This window comes from Syngnathus typhle, linkage group LG21 (assembly GCF_033458585.1).
Source record: "Syngnathus typhle isolate RoL2023-S1 ecotype Sweden linkage group LG21, RoL_Styp_1.0, whole genome shotgun sequence".
Taxonomy (NCBI): Eukaryota; Metazoa; Chordata; class Actinopteri; order Syngnathiformes; family Syngnathidae; genus Syngnathus; species Syngnathus typhle.
The window spans coordinates 206,701-221,786 of NC_083758.1; the positions used below are offsets into that span (position 1 = coordinate 206,701).

The 15,086-nt window shown below is 42.1% G+C and overlaps 5 non-coding genes and 1 pseudogene across 5 annotated transcripts; 5 read left to right on the plus strand and 1 right to left on the minus strand.

Moving 5' to 3' along the window:
• Window positions 1-6,397: 6,397 nt before the first annotated feature.
• LOC133145742 (U2 spliceosomal RNA) lies at window positions 6,398-6,589 on the plus strand. Its single transcript, XR_009710992.1, has one exon. It is a non-coding gene; the product is annotated as a U2 spliceosomal RNA (small nuclear RNA).
• Window positions 6,590-8,565: 1,976 nt separating this feature from the next.
• On the plus strand, window positions 8,566-8,766 carry LOC133145944 (small nucleolar RNA U3; annotated as a pseudogene).
• A 354-nt stretch (window positions 8,767-9,120) lies between these two features.
• On the minus strand, window positions 9,121-9,234 carry LOC133145968 (U5 spliceosomal RNA). Its single transcript, XR_009711209.1, has one exon. It is a non-coding gene; the product is annotated as a U5 spliceosomal RNA (small nuclear RNA).
• Window positions 9,235-10,064: 830 nt separating this feature from the next.
• LOC133145817 (U2 spliceosomal RNA) lies at window positions 10,065-10,255 on the plus strand. The gene has a single exon (XR_009711068.1). It is a non-coding gene; the product is annotated as a U2 spliceosomal RNA (small nuclear RNA).
• A 915-nt stretch (window positions 10,256-11,170) lies between these two features.
• Window positions 11,171-11,334, plus strand: LOC133145730 (U1 spliceosomal RNA). The gene has a single exon (XR_009710981.1). It is a non-coding gene; the product is annotated as a U1 spliceosomal RNA (small nuclear RNA).
• Window positions 11,335-13,335: 2,001 nt separating this feature from the next.
• On the plus strand, window positions 13,336-13,527 carry LOC133145743 (U2 spliceosomal RNA). Its single transcript, XR_009710993.1, has one exon. It is a non-coding gene; the product is annotated as a U2 spliceosomal RNA (small nuclear RNA).
• The last annotated feature ends 1,559 nt before the right edge of the window (window positions 13,528-15,086 follow it).

Consider the following 15,086-nt stretch of genomic DNA (forward strand, 5'->3'; position numbering starts at 1 on the left):
ACCTGTTTCCATTCGAGGCTTCATCTGTGCCTGTGGTGTGAGCAGCACATTTACACACAGCTAGTTTAGCAGGTAACTGAATGGCCTGTAACAAGTCTTTTAACAAGGAGGCATGGGTAACCGGCTTACCAGTTGATGTTGTCATCCCCCTGCGCTCCCATTGTTTTGCAAAATAGAACAGAGTAGAAAACGCATACTGACTGTCTGTGTATACAGTGACTTCCTTATCTTCCGCCAATTCACAAGCTCTTGTTAGTGCAATTAGCTCAGCCGCCTGCGCTGACCTGTTGTATGGAAGCTTCTCTGCTTCAACAATTTGGTCTGGCAATCTCACAATTGCATACCCACTTTGATTGTTCCCTCTAGGATCCTTTGAACATGACCCATCCACAAACCACTTTTCCCCTTTGTCAAGTGGTGTGTCAATTAAATCTTGTCTGGGCAGCTGTAGATGTTCTGTAGCATCCAAACAGTTATGTGGTGAACCATCCCCCGGCAACGGAATCAACGTTGCTGGGTTAAGGACTGTGCACCTCTTTATCACAATGTGTGGTTGTGACAGAAGCGTAGCAGTGTAGGATAGGTGTCTGGCAGGTGACAAAAAGTTCATCTTGCTTTGCAGTAGCAACACATCTACAGCATGTGGAACTAGCAGCTCCATTTTGTGAAAGAGCACCACATCTGCAGATTGTCTCACTGCAAGCGCTGCCGCGCATACTGCTTGGACACAGTCTGGCAAGGATTGAGCCACTGGATCCAATTTTTTCGAATAAAATGCAATTGGTCGTAGTTTGCTGCCATGTCTCTGCAGCAACACTGAGGTCATAAAACCATTCCTGCAGTCTGCGGTTTGTACAAAGGTTTTACTGTAGTCCGGCAAGATAAGAGATGTGGTTTCCATCAGAGCCTGTTTCAGCACTACAAAAGCATCGTCTGCTTCTGGAGTCCACATTAATTTTTCTGTCATTGCCATGGGGACTCCATGCGCAATATCTAACAGCGGTTGCGTCTTTTCCGCATAATGTGGGATCCATGCTCTGCAGTAATTGCAGAGCCCCAAAAATGACATAATTTGTTTTTTCGTCTCCGGTTTTGGTGCATCTGCAATGATTTGCTTCCTGGTTTTCTGTATCTGTCTTCCAGAAGCTGTCAACGTGTGACCTAAATAGTTCACTTCCTGTCTGACCCATTGGAGTTTGTTCTTGTTCACTTTATTCCCTGTTTTGCAGAGATAGCGTAACAATGCTACGGAGTCTTCCCTGCAAGCAGCTTCAGTTTCAGAGGCCACCAGGAGATCATCTACATAAACTAGAAGTTGGCTTTTGTTTGACATCTGAACATCAGCCAAACAGGCCATGATAGCTTGCATAAAAATAGTTGGACTATCAGCAAATCCCTGTGGCAATCTGGTGTACGTATAACTTTGCCCTTTAAAGGTGAACGCAAACCAGAACTGTGAGTCTGGGTGAATTGGCACCGAGAAAAACGCATTGCTAAGATCAATTACCGTGAAAAACTTCTGGGTAGGTTTCAAAGTGTTCAGAAGTGTGTGTGGGTCAGGCACATTAGGTGCTCTTGTCTGTACTGCATCATTCACTGCTCGTAAATCTTGTATCATTCGCCAATCAATTTTATTGGCCTTTCGAACTGGAAAAATAGGGGTGTTGCAAGGAGAATCCGAGCACTTCCTAATGATTCCCCCTGACAAAAGATCATTTATAACAGGGGCAATCCCGTTTATTGCCTCCTGTTTTAAAGGATATTGTTTAACTCTCGGACGCCACTCTGATCTTGGTTTGATCTGCACTGGCGGAATGGATGTTAACTGTCCTACATCAGATGGCCCCTTTGTCCACAGCTTGTCAGGAAACCCAGCCAATTCCCCCTCCTCCTTCTCATTCAAACAAATGTTAACTAGTCAGGGACGCGCATAAGCGCCTGCCCTACCAACACCTACTTCACACACAGTTCGCTTCCACATGTCACAACTGGTACTGTAGCTCCACCCATCACCTTTATCCTCATAATCAGTGACAGAATCAGCAAGTTTAATCCGGCAACCCACATCTGCCCATGTTATACTGTGAGGTTTAAACAATGGAATGTGGGGTACAGCCGTCAACTTGTATTTGTCATCCTGAGGAGCGGGCAGAAGCACAGCAGCAGCTGCAAATGACCTGCGATCAGTGTAGAGAGCAGTGATTGTTAAAGTTACTTCTGTGTCACTGAGAAAACTTTCAATATAGTCATCATGTGGGTCAGTGAGGATGTTCATGGTGACATGTAAGTCATCACAAGTCATTTCCGATTCAGGTCGTGTCAATTGTTTTCGGGCTTCACTCAGCAAATTGCCTGGTAGCTTGGGATTCTGTTCAGCGGAGACGTCATAGGAACAGAAAATCCGCTCACCTGCTTGTGCAGCATATGAGTCCACATCTCTCACTCTACATGCTCGCATGCCATCTTTTACTGGAATTATTGCAATTCCCAATCTAGTCATCAGATCTCGTCCCAGAAGGTTTATGGGACATTTTGGGGATAGCACGATCGAGACTGAAGCTATGACTCCCGTTTCATCATCTCTCACTACAACTGGATTGGAGATACTCTCCTTGTGTACCTGCCCATCAGCTGATTTTACCCAAATAGTATTTTGGGAGGCCTTTAGATTTGGGACTTTAGTTTTTATTACGGTCTTACACGCTCCGGTATCACACAAAAATTCTACTTCACTTCCTCCGATGTTTAAGGTGACATACGGTTTTTCTTTCAATGCATTCAAAATGTCCCATGCCGCATGGACATCTACTATCTCTTCCTCTGTAGGAGGACAAGAGATCACAGGGGGGCAATCTAGTCATGCTGAGAATTTGGCTCTTCCTCTGCCATTTCCTCTGCCATGTCCTCCACCCTTTGATTGGTATTGTTTTGCAAAACGACACGATCTTGCCAAGTGTCCTCGTCTACCACAGTTCCAACAGGTCTCTGAATCTGGTGGGGGTCTTGAATTATATGGAGGCCTGCGACCTTGTTGGCCTCTACCTCTTCCTCTTGCCTGCTGGGACCCATGAAAGAAGACTGTTGTATCTTCATCTAGGTCAACATCATCATCATCGCCTAGATGAAATACATCAGAACTTTTGCCTCTTTTGATCACTTTTTCAGCATGTCTGGCCCATTGCATAGTTGTTGTCACACTTGCAACATCTACTTCCACCAAATGTTTCCTCACCCAGTTGCCGATTTCAGGGCGGAAATTAGTAAGGAGCGCATTTTTAAGCTGTTGCTGATAAGCACTCTCAGCTGCATCATTGAATGGGATGCCACTATGCACCCTGAACTCTTTTTCAAATCTTAAGCGAAAATCATCAGTATCTTCCCCAGGCTTCTGTTTAATTCCTGCCAAATGACCATAATTCGCTCGTCTTCGAAATATAGTTCTCACTCTTTGCACAAGATCATTCCATTGTGCTGCATACTCCCCTACCAATTGATTTCCCCCACCGGGATAGGGAAAAGGCCCTTGATTATTTCTACCTGTATAATGACCTCTAACCTTTGCCCAGTCTTTTCCCAAAGAAGACATTGCAGCTTCTCCTGCCTCATGTCCATTCAGTCTATAAGAATGTATGATCCCAGCCATGTCTTCTGCCCATGTATCTGGGTCTTCAGCAACAGGGGTAACCCCTTCAACTGCTTTTCTTGCCTCTTCCAAAGTCCATGGCCGAAAAACATACGTATGCGGAGGTTGTCCTTCCCCTACAATAGGGTTTGGCACCTGTATCATTGGGCACACATCAACATTGTCCAAATTTTGGGAAAACCTAGCAGCAGTGGTCAAACTTCTTGTTTGTACAGGACTTCTAGCAATGTGACACTGACTTTTCTTTCTGTTATATGGGGGAGGGTGCAGGTCTGCTAAACCTGGATACAAGTTTTGCATACGAGCGGAAGATCTCTCTTGCTCCGCTTGAGCTGCATTTCCAGCTGCGGCCGGAGCCGTGGCCGGGACAGTGCGCCTGCGCACTGTGGCCTCGTTGTCTTCCGGCCTGACAAACATAGATGCAGCCTCGTCACTTCTCAACTTTCTATCTTTTGTCTTTTGGATTTGTTCTCTTCTCTCTTGTGAAGCACTCAACCACATTCTAGCACAAATCAATTCCTTCTCTTTACTACTCTTTTTCAGTCCCTTTGACTTCCTCTTCACGCTCTCCTCCAATACATCCACCACTACCTTCCAGACTTCCACTTTCAACTTTGCTTCTACTCCAAACTTTTTCTTCCACTTTGGCATGTATTGCATACAATTAAGAAATCTACTCGCCATGTACTTCTCATCTCCTTCAAGAGCTAGGGATCTACCGTTCTTATTTCCCATCTTACTTCGGTTTTCTAGGTTTTAACAATTTTTTATTTCTTTTTTTTTTTCTTTACTTTGAGGATCCTCAATGCAGGTTTAAATTGACCTCTGACCAAATTCTCTCTGCAGTCAATTTATCCTACCAGTCGCACACTCAACCACACAACTTTCATGCAAACAGCTTGGAAAGACAGACAAAAAAAATGAGAATCTACGTCCTTCTTCAATTAAGAAAAAGAAACTCCTTTTTCTTAGCCCGTTCCTTCCACTGGGACTAGAATCCCAGCTGTTTCATAGCTTGGAAACACCAAAGCCGTATCTCATAACTCGGACAACCCGAAGATGTATCTCATAGCTCGGACAAACCAGAGCCGTATATCATAACTCGGACAAACCAAAGATGTATCTCATAGCTCGGACAAACCAGAGCTGTATCTCATAGCTCGGACAAACCAAAGCTGTATCTCATAGCTCGGACAAACCAAAGCTGTATCTCATAGCTCGGACAAACCAAAGCCGTATCTCATAGCTCGGACAAACCAAAGCCGTATCTGCGCTTTTTTCTATGACTTACTTGTCTCCCTTGGTCCGCTGCGCTGCCGGGTTCCCGTCAATCCACTTCTGACAGACGAAGGCAGACCTAAGATGCTGGCCCAGCGAAGAACTTCCTTCCCAGGTCTTTCGTTACCAGGTCCTCCAATGGACGCTGGCTTGTCGACAATGCAGCACGTCCTCCTCCGTCAGCCAGATGGCGGGTATGAGGGTCCCGGGTTTCGGCACCAAAAATGTTAGGGTGGTGTTCACTCTAACTTATTTTGCAAGGACCACACTGGAGACAAGTTAGTCGTTTTAGACACCTGCAGGCGGAGAGTTCACTCGTCGCTGTGCTCTCAGCGATAGTCGAATGAAATCTCACTCAGGCCTCGTCAGGCACTTATTTATTGGGAGAACCAAAGTGGGGTTTCAAGTGGGGGTTTGGGAATACACAGGTTGGGCTGGAGACGCCCCCCTGCTGATCAAGGCATAGCAGGGGGCCTTTTACGACTTTCTGTAAACAAAGCACCTTTGATTGCTTCCTCTGAGTTTAGTCAATCAGTGGTAAACTAATTTGTCTAGACAGGACAAACTAATTAACTTATTACAGGTTACATTCCAACATAATCATACGATGAAGATATTCTGCAAACCCTAACATATTTACTACATTTAGAAGGACTCAACCTAAATAGACAGTTTAAACGAGTATTTTGTGTTCATCAATGTGTTTTTTCCTTGAAACATTGTTGGCGCACAGGATTATGGATACCTGATATTTCAAACAGCGTCACCTATCGATTGGGCAACTATTTTGAGTGTGAGTTTTGAACGTATAAACAGTTGTATGTCTTGGTCCGTGTACTTTTGGTATGAGAGAAATGGAAATGATCCGATTTCCGTGTGTTATTTTCAAATGTGTAATTTCAGATTTTTATTCAACACAAATCGGGAAACAAAAGACGATCGTAATTTCCTCAAATGAGTGTTAAGAAATGCTGGCGTGGATTGGAATGCGATTCACCTCCACTGCGATGGTGGCGTTCGAGGGTTAATGTAAATTGCCACAGCAGGAAACAGGAAGTAGTTTGGCGAAGTGGGCCGCGTGTTTTTTTGCTGCGTGTTTTTTTTCCCGTCAAATGTTCGTCAAACAGCTATCTTGCCTTCGGTCCCGAAATGTATCCAAAGATCCGATTGTTTTTGGCGAATGACCAATTCGTTTTGTTGGTCATTAAAAGCTATTCCCATCAGGAGCTCAGTTCATCGTTATTCTATTGGGTCAACGTGAACCACGTGACACTAAACCTCCACGAACACACGAAAATCTGCAACCGATGCACAGGTTGAAAACAGCCCGGTGACGCATTATCATTCCAAACTGTTAATAGTTGAGGTTTGTTACGGTGGTCGGTACGTGGCATTAGTATGACTCAATATATTTAAACCGTAACTTGAATTGGTAGTCTCTTTATTTAAGTAGTTTTCTCAGACCAACTTTCGGTTATCGCTTCTCGGCCTTTTGGCTAAGATCAAGTGTAGTATCTGTTCTTATCAGTTTAATATCTGATACGTCCCCTATCCGGGGACCATATATTAAATTGATTTTTGGAACTGGGAGATGGAATTAGGGGCTTGCTCCGTCCACTCCACGCATCGACCTGGTATTGCAGTACTTCCAGGAACGGTGCACCCCCCTCTGCTGGTCAAATAAAGGATAGTTAAGTCAGGAAGCCATTAGAATCGGTTCGCTTCATTCTCACAGGATAAAGCAGAAAGTCAATAACGTCTTGAAAGGGTTTGATTCAGTCAAGTTCATGACCTTTATCTAAATGTGAATAGCAGAAGAATTCTATCCTTTACAACAAAATAGAAAACATATCGGCCCTACGATTGGCTGGCCACCAGTTTATGATGTCCAGTGGGGATGGGCGATACCAATGATTTTGGAATCGATCCGATACCAAGTATTTCCTACCCAAAATACCCGATATTCGATCCGATATCGATACCGGAAGTGTAATTTCCCGCCCAAAAAACGATTTAAATGCAGTGGCATTCTTGCTCTTGGAGAGTCATCTATTGATTTTTGTAGAAAAAAGTATTACGTCACGTGAATTATTAACCTTTTTAGACATTAGTGCATTAGTGGAATATGCATATTAATAGTATAACTTTAATAAAAAGGAGCTATTCTTTACTTTTCTCTCTCTCTCTCTCTCTCTCTCTCTCTCTCTCTCTGTTGTTGGGAAAAAGTTTTGTCTTTTAGTATAATCTAAAAAGAGACATGGTACCAACAGAGATGCAGGGCTTAATCGTCATGAGCAGCAAAACTATCAATTTGTAAAGCCACTGGATACTTACATTTAATATTGTAATACTTGAGTGTTGTTTATAGGAAGTGGAGTTACAAATAAAACGTATGGCGTTCGACCACAAATTGAAAAGGGGAAAACTTTATTTATAAATGACTGACTAAAGCGTAGTAATTATTGCTTCAAATAGCACATCAACCACAAATGCTTACAATTTTTGGTTAGCACCTGATACCTGGATATGTCTTGCCTTTCTGAAACGCTGCTTCTAAGGTACTTTGATACCTTAGCCTCGGTGTGGCTGCAGGGTTTTCCGTCGCTGCCTTAGTGTCTGCGGCACGTTTCAACTGCAGCTCTTCATGAACCGTGGGGTGAATTTTGCTTAAATGTTTTGTCAAGTTTGTGGTGTTGCCACAATATTTAATTGTTTTGTGACATATTTCACATTTTGCCTCGTTGTTATTAAGTAAAATATAATATCCCCAAACTAGACTTCTCTTGCGTTCGGACTGGGCCGCCGCCGTGGCCATGCTTGTTTGTGTTTGTTTGGATTGGAACGGGAGGCGGAGGAGGAGGGCTTGGCTTGTGAGAAAAGGGGGCGGGAGCAAAGCAGAGCAGGACACGCCGGTGCAGCAGGCGGAAGGAAAAGTAGTGCTAGCATGAGTGCAAGTCGTCAAATTGGAGCAGAAAAAAATGAGGAAAAATATAATTAAATAATTGTAAGTATCGATATTTTAGCTAGGGAGATCGATACTCAAAAATGAGCAGCCTGGATCGATATATCGATACTTTTGTATCGATCCGCCCATCCCTATGTGATAGGCTCCAGCACGCCTACTAACCCCGTGGGGAGAATCAGTACAGAAATTGGATGGATGGGCAATATAAAATATTCTCTCTGGTGTCTGCAAGCGTTATCAGTACTCACGGCGGGTGGATTCTGAAACGTGTCTGCAATGTAAAGTTGATTGTTTGGCTACCATAGGCATTTTTAAAAGCCTCTATGTTAATTTTAAAACCTTTACTTTACATGGTCGTTTTTAAATAAAAGCCTTCATGTTTAAAACAAAAGCCTAGTATACACAGCCAGTTTTAAAGCCTTACAATTTAGACAATTTAAACAAGTATACTTGTAACACAACAAGTGTTAAAAAAATTGCTTGTTCTAAACATTGACGCAAAGGATCGTGGGTACGTGATCGAGCGCTCAGCCAATGATGGCTGTGTTGCCAAATACCCTAATGACGTCGGCACTCTTTCTAATACAATCTAAACATAGTCCTTTACTAGTCGTGGTTGCCCTCTGGGTAAAAATGGTACACTCGCAGATGACTTCCCGCCGCCCCTCGTTGATGAATTAAGACTATACTTTCTGGGATCATTTCTATAGTTATTAACTTGAGATATGTGTTTCTAAAGTGAACGGTCTCGCCAACTACGATGATGAGAATTGATGTTCCTTCCTGAGCGTGAAGCTAGCGGAGAATAATGATGTTTATATTTTTTTATATACTTTTGTTGAGCGTGGAGCATTGAGGGGAGGGACATGATCAGAGTAGTTCTTTGAAATTGGTTAAATAAAAATTAAGCTAATGTAGTGACGTACTCCTGATATTCAACTCAGTCGATTAACAGTATCGTCGTATTAGTTCAACTAACAAAAGCGTGTTATGTATTTCTGAAGTACTTTTGTACTGAAGTACTTATGGCTGTATTCATTTACACGGCTTAAATCTTTACAACTTCGACACAAATCTGAATTAACTTTAATAATAAATATATTAATGGCTAAATGCCTCCGTTTATTGTTCCTTACATATAGTATAATTAGTAGAAAATATATTTATTTATTGCTCATATTAGATATGGCAACAAAGCAGGAATTAAGATTACTTTCCATTGACAAGTACAGGAAGCTCCGCTTTCACAGAGCATCAAAAAATTGAGATATACTCTTGTAGTTCCTCCCCACGGAAATCTTTAGTAAAAGGCGAAAGATTTATACGATCTGAAGAGAAACAAGAGTGAACTGATTTCGGCTTGTCCAAACGGGCCACCCCATTGCTGGTCTCACCAAAGTAACAGGCGGTGTCACACTAGCAACCATTTCCTTTTAATAAAAATAGATCTTCATATATTTGCTAAATTTAGGAGGCCTTAACACTCAACTAAGATGTATAGTTCGAACAAGTATTTGGTGTTTGGCAATTCTATGGAAACGTTTACACTCTAAACGTGTCGTTGTGAGTCCATGCTTGCTCTGCTGCGTTCGGTTCCAACTCCCTGACCTGTTTGTTTGCATTGTGCACGTTCTCCACTCTGGTTTCCTTCCATTTCCCCCAAACATGCATGATAGGCCCATTGAGCGCTCCAAATTGCCCGTAGGTGCGAGTGCGGACGGTTTTTCGTCTCTGTGTGCCCTGCGAGTGATTATTATTTGTTAAAGCGTATATGCCGTTACACCGCTAGATGGCAGCAGCGTTGACTTCCGCACCTGACCACAAAAAGAAACGGGAATCACGTGATGCGCCGGAAAAGAAGCATTAGTATGAGTCGATATATTTAGACCGTAACTTGAATTGGTAGTCTTGTAGTGGGTTGACATAATTCACCCGGAACCTAAGTTCACGTTGCCGAGTTCCGGTGGGATGTTTTACACGTGTGGGAGTTTCCTGTTTGAGGAGTGTGTGTTAGGATCTCGAAGGGAAAAGAGTCGGCCCGTGGTTGAGATAAGCTAATTATAAATGTCATTAAAACAACTGCCGTTGGCACCGTCATTTATCACTCCGCCTCCGACTCCAGTCCTTGCACACCACAGTCTCTTTATTTAAGTGGTTTCCTCAGACCAGTTTCAGTACATCGCTTCTCGGCCTTTTGGCTAAGACCAGGTGTAGAATCTGTTCTTATCAGATTAATATCTGATACGTTCCCTATCCGGGGACCATGTATTAATTGGATTTTCGCAACAGGGAGATGGTATAGGGGCTTGCTCCGTCCACTCTATGCATCGACCTGGTATTGCAGTACCTCCAGGAGCGGTGCGCCCCCCTCTACTGGTCAAATAAAAAGTAGTTTACATCACAATCCGTTAGCTTCATTCTCACAGGATGAAGCAGAAAGTCAACGACGTCTTGATCGGATTTGATTCAAGTTCATGTTGTGTGCTCACCTTATATCTTTATTAGGTAATGCACTCTGAATTTAATCAGGACCCGAACCGATGTCTTTAATCACTTTTATTCATGAAACAGAGGGCCATCAACTTGCCGCTCTGTCTGCATATTCATTTCCCTGAACGTCACTCCTTCACTACGTCATCACGTAGGCCCACAGTACAATATCAGTACATGACAGTTCATGACGGCTCATCTTAGGCGGCAGCAAGAATTTACGTAACTGTTCTAAAATATGGTCAAAATGTCTTTTTTTGCTTGAGATTTTCCTATCATTGTTCCAGGATCTTTTAGTACAATTCTTGTTCTCCAAATGTTAAGAAAATGTCATTTTCAAAACTCGTTCAGAAAAAGAAGTATATATATTTTTCTGCGGTAATGTTGGAGATTTTCAATAAATACAAATTCATACCGTTTTAGGGTTCTCAGGAGAAAAGAGGCACTGCATGATGGGCATGTTTTGACTTCATTTATCGGTTTATTATAGTTGCTGGCATCACCACTAGATGGCGACTCTAGGAAAAAGGAGGTGAACAAAGACGTGGAGGCAGTAGAAAAAGAAGCAAGGCATGATGGTCATGTTTCTGAATCTATTTTTTACTTAATTTAAAATGTTTTGGTTTTGAATGACTAATAGACAGCTTCTCTCTAATACGATATACTATGTTAACAGTTCTACGAATGCTGTCTCATCCACTGAATATGTGTGCTCACACTTTTGTACCAAATTAGCCTCTGACTGTAGATGGTGTGCGCGGTGAAAAGGTCGGCCCCGGCGACGTATACAACTCATACTTACCTGGCAGTGGAGATACCATGATCAAGAAGGTGGTTCACCCAGTGTGAGGCTCAGCCATTGCACTCCGGTTGTGCTGACCCCTGCGAATTCCTCAAATGTGGGAATCTCGATTGCATAATTTCTGGTAGTGGGGGACTGCGTTCGCGCTCTCCCCTGATTCTCCTGTACAATACAAAATCCCTCACACGAAGCCAAATTTCATGGTCGCCACATACTGAGCGATGGTGCATCAAGCTGTGCTCTGCAACTGTGCACCTACTTGCCGAACTTCATTCAACAAATTAGTAATTGCAAAATAAAATGAAATTACTACGTTCCCGACCCGTTATTGATACGAACGTATATGATATAACTTTCATATAACCTGCTTTCTGGAATAGCCCCACGGATCATTTCCCGTTCTCCATTTACCTACACTATAAAGAAAAACTAATGGCCAAAAGGTACGTGGACCCAGACATACAACTGATTTTTGCACCCCCTACTCTACTGGTCAAATCAAGAGTAGTTTACATCACAGTCCGTTAGCTTCATTCTCACAGGATAAAGCAGAGGGTCAATGACGTCATTGATTCAAGTTCATGGCGGCTGGCAGCAAGGATATACGAAAAAATATGATCAAAATGTCTTTCTTTAAATCAGAAATTGTGCCAGAAATTTTTAGTACAATCCTTGTTCTCAAATTTTTAAGAGAATGTCATTTTCTAAACTTGCTCAGAAAAAGAAATATATATCTTTCTGCGGTACTGTTGGAGATTTTCTATAAATACAAATTCATATGGTTCTCAGGTGAAAAGAGGCAATGCATGATGGGTATGTTTTTACTTCATTTCTTATGCTGCCACCACCACTAGATGGCAACTCTAAGAAAAAGGAGGTGAACAAAGGCGTGGAGGCAGTAGAAAGAGAAGCAAAGCATCAGTTTATGGGTATTTACGAGGGTATTTTTATATTAATACTTTAATAGCTAAATGGCTCCTATTATTGTTCCTTACATATAGTATAATTTGTGGAAAATATATTAATTTATTGCTCAATGCATAATCAATAGTTTTATATTTGAATGGGTGGATGTCACCAAAAGCTGTCCCTAAAGCTTAACCAATTTGGTCTGTAAACTTTAGCAGAATTAATAACTACAAGGCAGGACTATTAACTATTTCCCATTGACAAGTATAGGTGGCTCCGCTTTCGCAGAGCATCAAAAAATTGAGATGAACTCTCATTGTTCCTCCCCACGGAAATCTTTAGTAAAAGGCGATCGGTGAAATTGCAGCAACCATTCCTTCTAATACAAACAATAGACGTTCATAGATTTACTACATTTAGAAGGACTCAACCTAAATAGACAGTTTAAACGAGTATTTTGTGTTCATCAATGTGTTTTTTCCTTGAAACATTGTTGGCGCACAGGATTATGGATACCTGATATTTCAAACAGCGTCACCTATCGATTGGGCAACTATTTTGAGTGTGAGTTTTGAACGTATAAACAGTTGTATGTCTTGGTCCGTGTACTTTTGGTATGAGAGAAATGGAAATGATCCGATTTCCGTGTGTTATTTTCAAATGTGTAATTTCAGATTTTTATTCAACACAAATCGGGAAACAAAAGACGATCGTAATTTCCTCAAATGAGTGTTAAGAAATGCTGGCGTGGATTGGAATGCGATTCACCTCCACTGCGATGGTGGCGTTCGAGGGTTAATGTAAATTGCCACAGCAGGAAACAGGAAGTAGTTTGGCGAAGTGGGCCGCGTGTTTTTTTGCTGCGTGTTTTTTTTCCCGTCAAAATGTTCGTCAAACAGCTATCTTGCCTTCGGTCCCGAAATGTATCCAAAGATCCGATTGTTTTTGGCGAATGACCAATTCGTTTTGTTGGTCATTAAAAGCTATTCCCATCAGGAGCTCAGTTCATCGTTATTCTATTGGGTCAACGTGAACCACGTGACACTAAACCTCCACGAACACACGAAAATCTGCAACCGATGCACAGGTTGAAAACAGCCCGGTGACGCATTATCATTCCAAACTGTTAATAGTTGAGGTTTGTTACGGTGGTCGGTACGTGGCATTAGTATGACTCAATATATTTAAACCGTAACTTGAATTGGTAGTCTCTTTATTTAAGTAGTTTTCTCAGACCAACTTTCGGTTATCGCTTCTCGGCCTTTTGGCTAAGATCAAGTGTAGTATCTGTTCTTATCAGTTTAATATCTGATACGTCCCCTATCCGGGGACCATATATTAAATTGATTTTTGGAACTGGGAGATGGAATTAGGGGCTTGCTCCGTCCACTCCACGCATCGACCTGGTATTGCAGTACTTCCAGGAACGGTGCACCCCCCTCTGCTGGTCAAATAAAGGATAGTTAAGTCAGGAAGCCATTAGAATCGGTTCGCTTCATTCTCACAGGATAAAGCAGAAAGTCAATAACGTCTTGAAAGGGTTTGATTCAGTCAAGTTCATGACCTTTATCTAAATGTGAATAGCAGAAGAATTCTATCCTTTACAACAAAATAGAAAACATATCGGCCCTACGATTGGCTGGCCACCAGTTTATGATGTCCAGTGGGGATGGGCGATACCAATGATTTTGGAATCGATCCGATACCAAGTATTTCCTACCCAAAATACCCGATATTCGATCCGATATCGATACCGGAAGTGTAATTTCCCGCCCAAAAAACGATTTAAATGCAGTGGCATTCTTGCTCTTGGAGAGTCATCTATTGATTTTTGTAGAAAAAAGTATTACGTCACGTGAATTATTAACCTTTTTAGACATTAGTGCATTAGTGGAATATGCATATTAATAGTATAACTTTAATAAAAAGGAGCTATTCTTTACTTTTCTCTCTCTCTCTCTCTCTCTCTCTCTCTCTCTCTGTTGTTGGGAAAAAGTTTTGTCTTTTAGTATAATCTAAAAAGAGACATGGTACCAACAGAGATGCAGGGCTTAATCGTCATGAGCAGCAAAACTATCAATTTGTAAAGCCACTGGATACTTACATTTAATATTGTAATACTTTAGTGTTGTTTATAGGAAGTGGAGTTACAAATAAAACGTATGGCGTTCGACCACAAATTGAAAAGGGGAAAACTTTATTTATAAATGACTGACTAAAGCGTAGTAATTATTGCTTCAAATAGCACATCAACCACAAATGCTTACAATTTTTGGTTAGCACCTGATACCTGGATATGTCTTGCCTTTCTGAAACGCTGCTTCTAAGGTACTTTGATACCTTAGCCTCGGTGTGGCTGCAGGGTTTTCCGTCGCTGCCTTAGTGTCTGCGGCACGTTTCAACTGCAGCTCTTCATGAACCGTGGGGTGAATTTTGCTTAAATGTTTTGTCAAGTTTGTGGTGTTGCCACAATATTTAATTGTTTTGTGACATATTTCACATTTTGCCTCGTTGTTATTAAGTAAAATATAATATCCCCAAACTAGACTTCTCTTGCGTTCGGACTGGGCCGCCGCCGTGGCCATGCTTGTTTGTGTTTGTTTGGATTGGAACGGGAGGCGGAGGAGGAGGGCTTGGCTTGTGAGAAAAGGGGGCGGGAGCAAAGCAGAGTGCAGCAGGCGGAAGGAAAAGTAGTGCTAGCATGAGTGCAAGTCGTCAAATTGGAGCAGAAAAAAATGAGGAAAAATATAATTAAATAATTGTAAGTATCGATATTTTAGCTAGGGAGATCGATACTCAAAAATGAGCAGCCTGGATCGATATATCGATACTTTTGTATCGATCCGCCCATCCCTATGTGATAGGCTCCAGCACGCCTACTAACCCCGTGGGGAGAATCAGTACAGAAATTGGATGGATGGGCAATATAAAATATTCTCTCTGGTGTCTGCAAGCGTTATCAGTACTCACGGCGGGTGGATTCTGAAACGTGTCTGCAA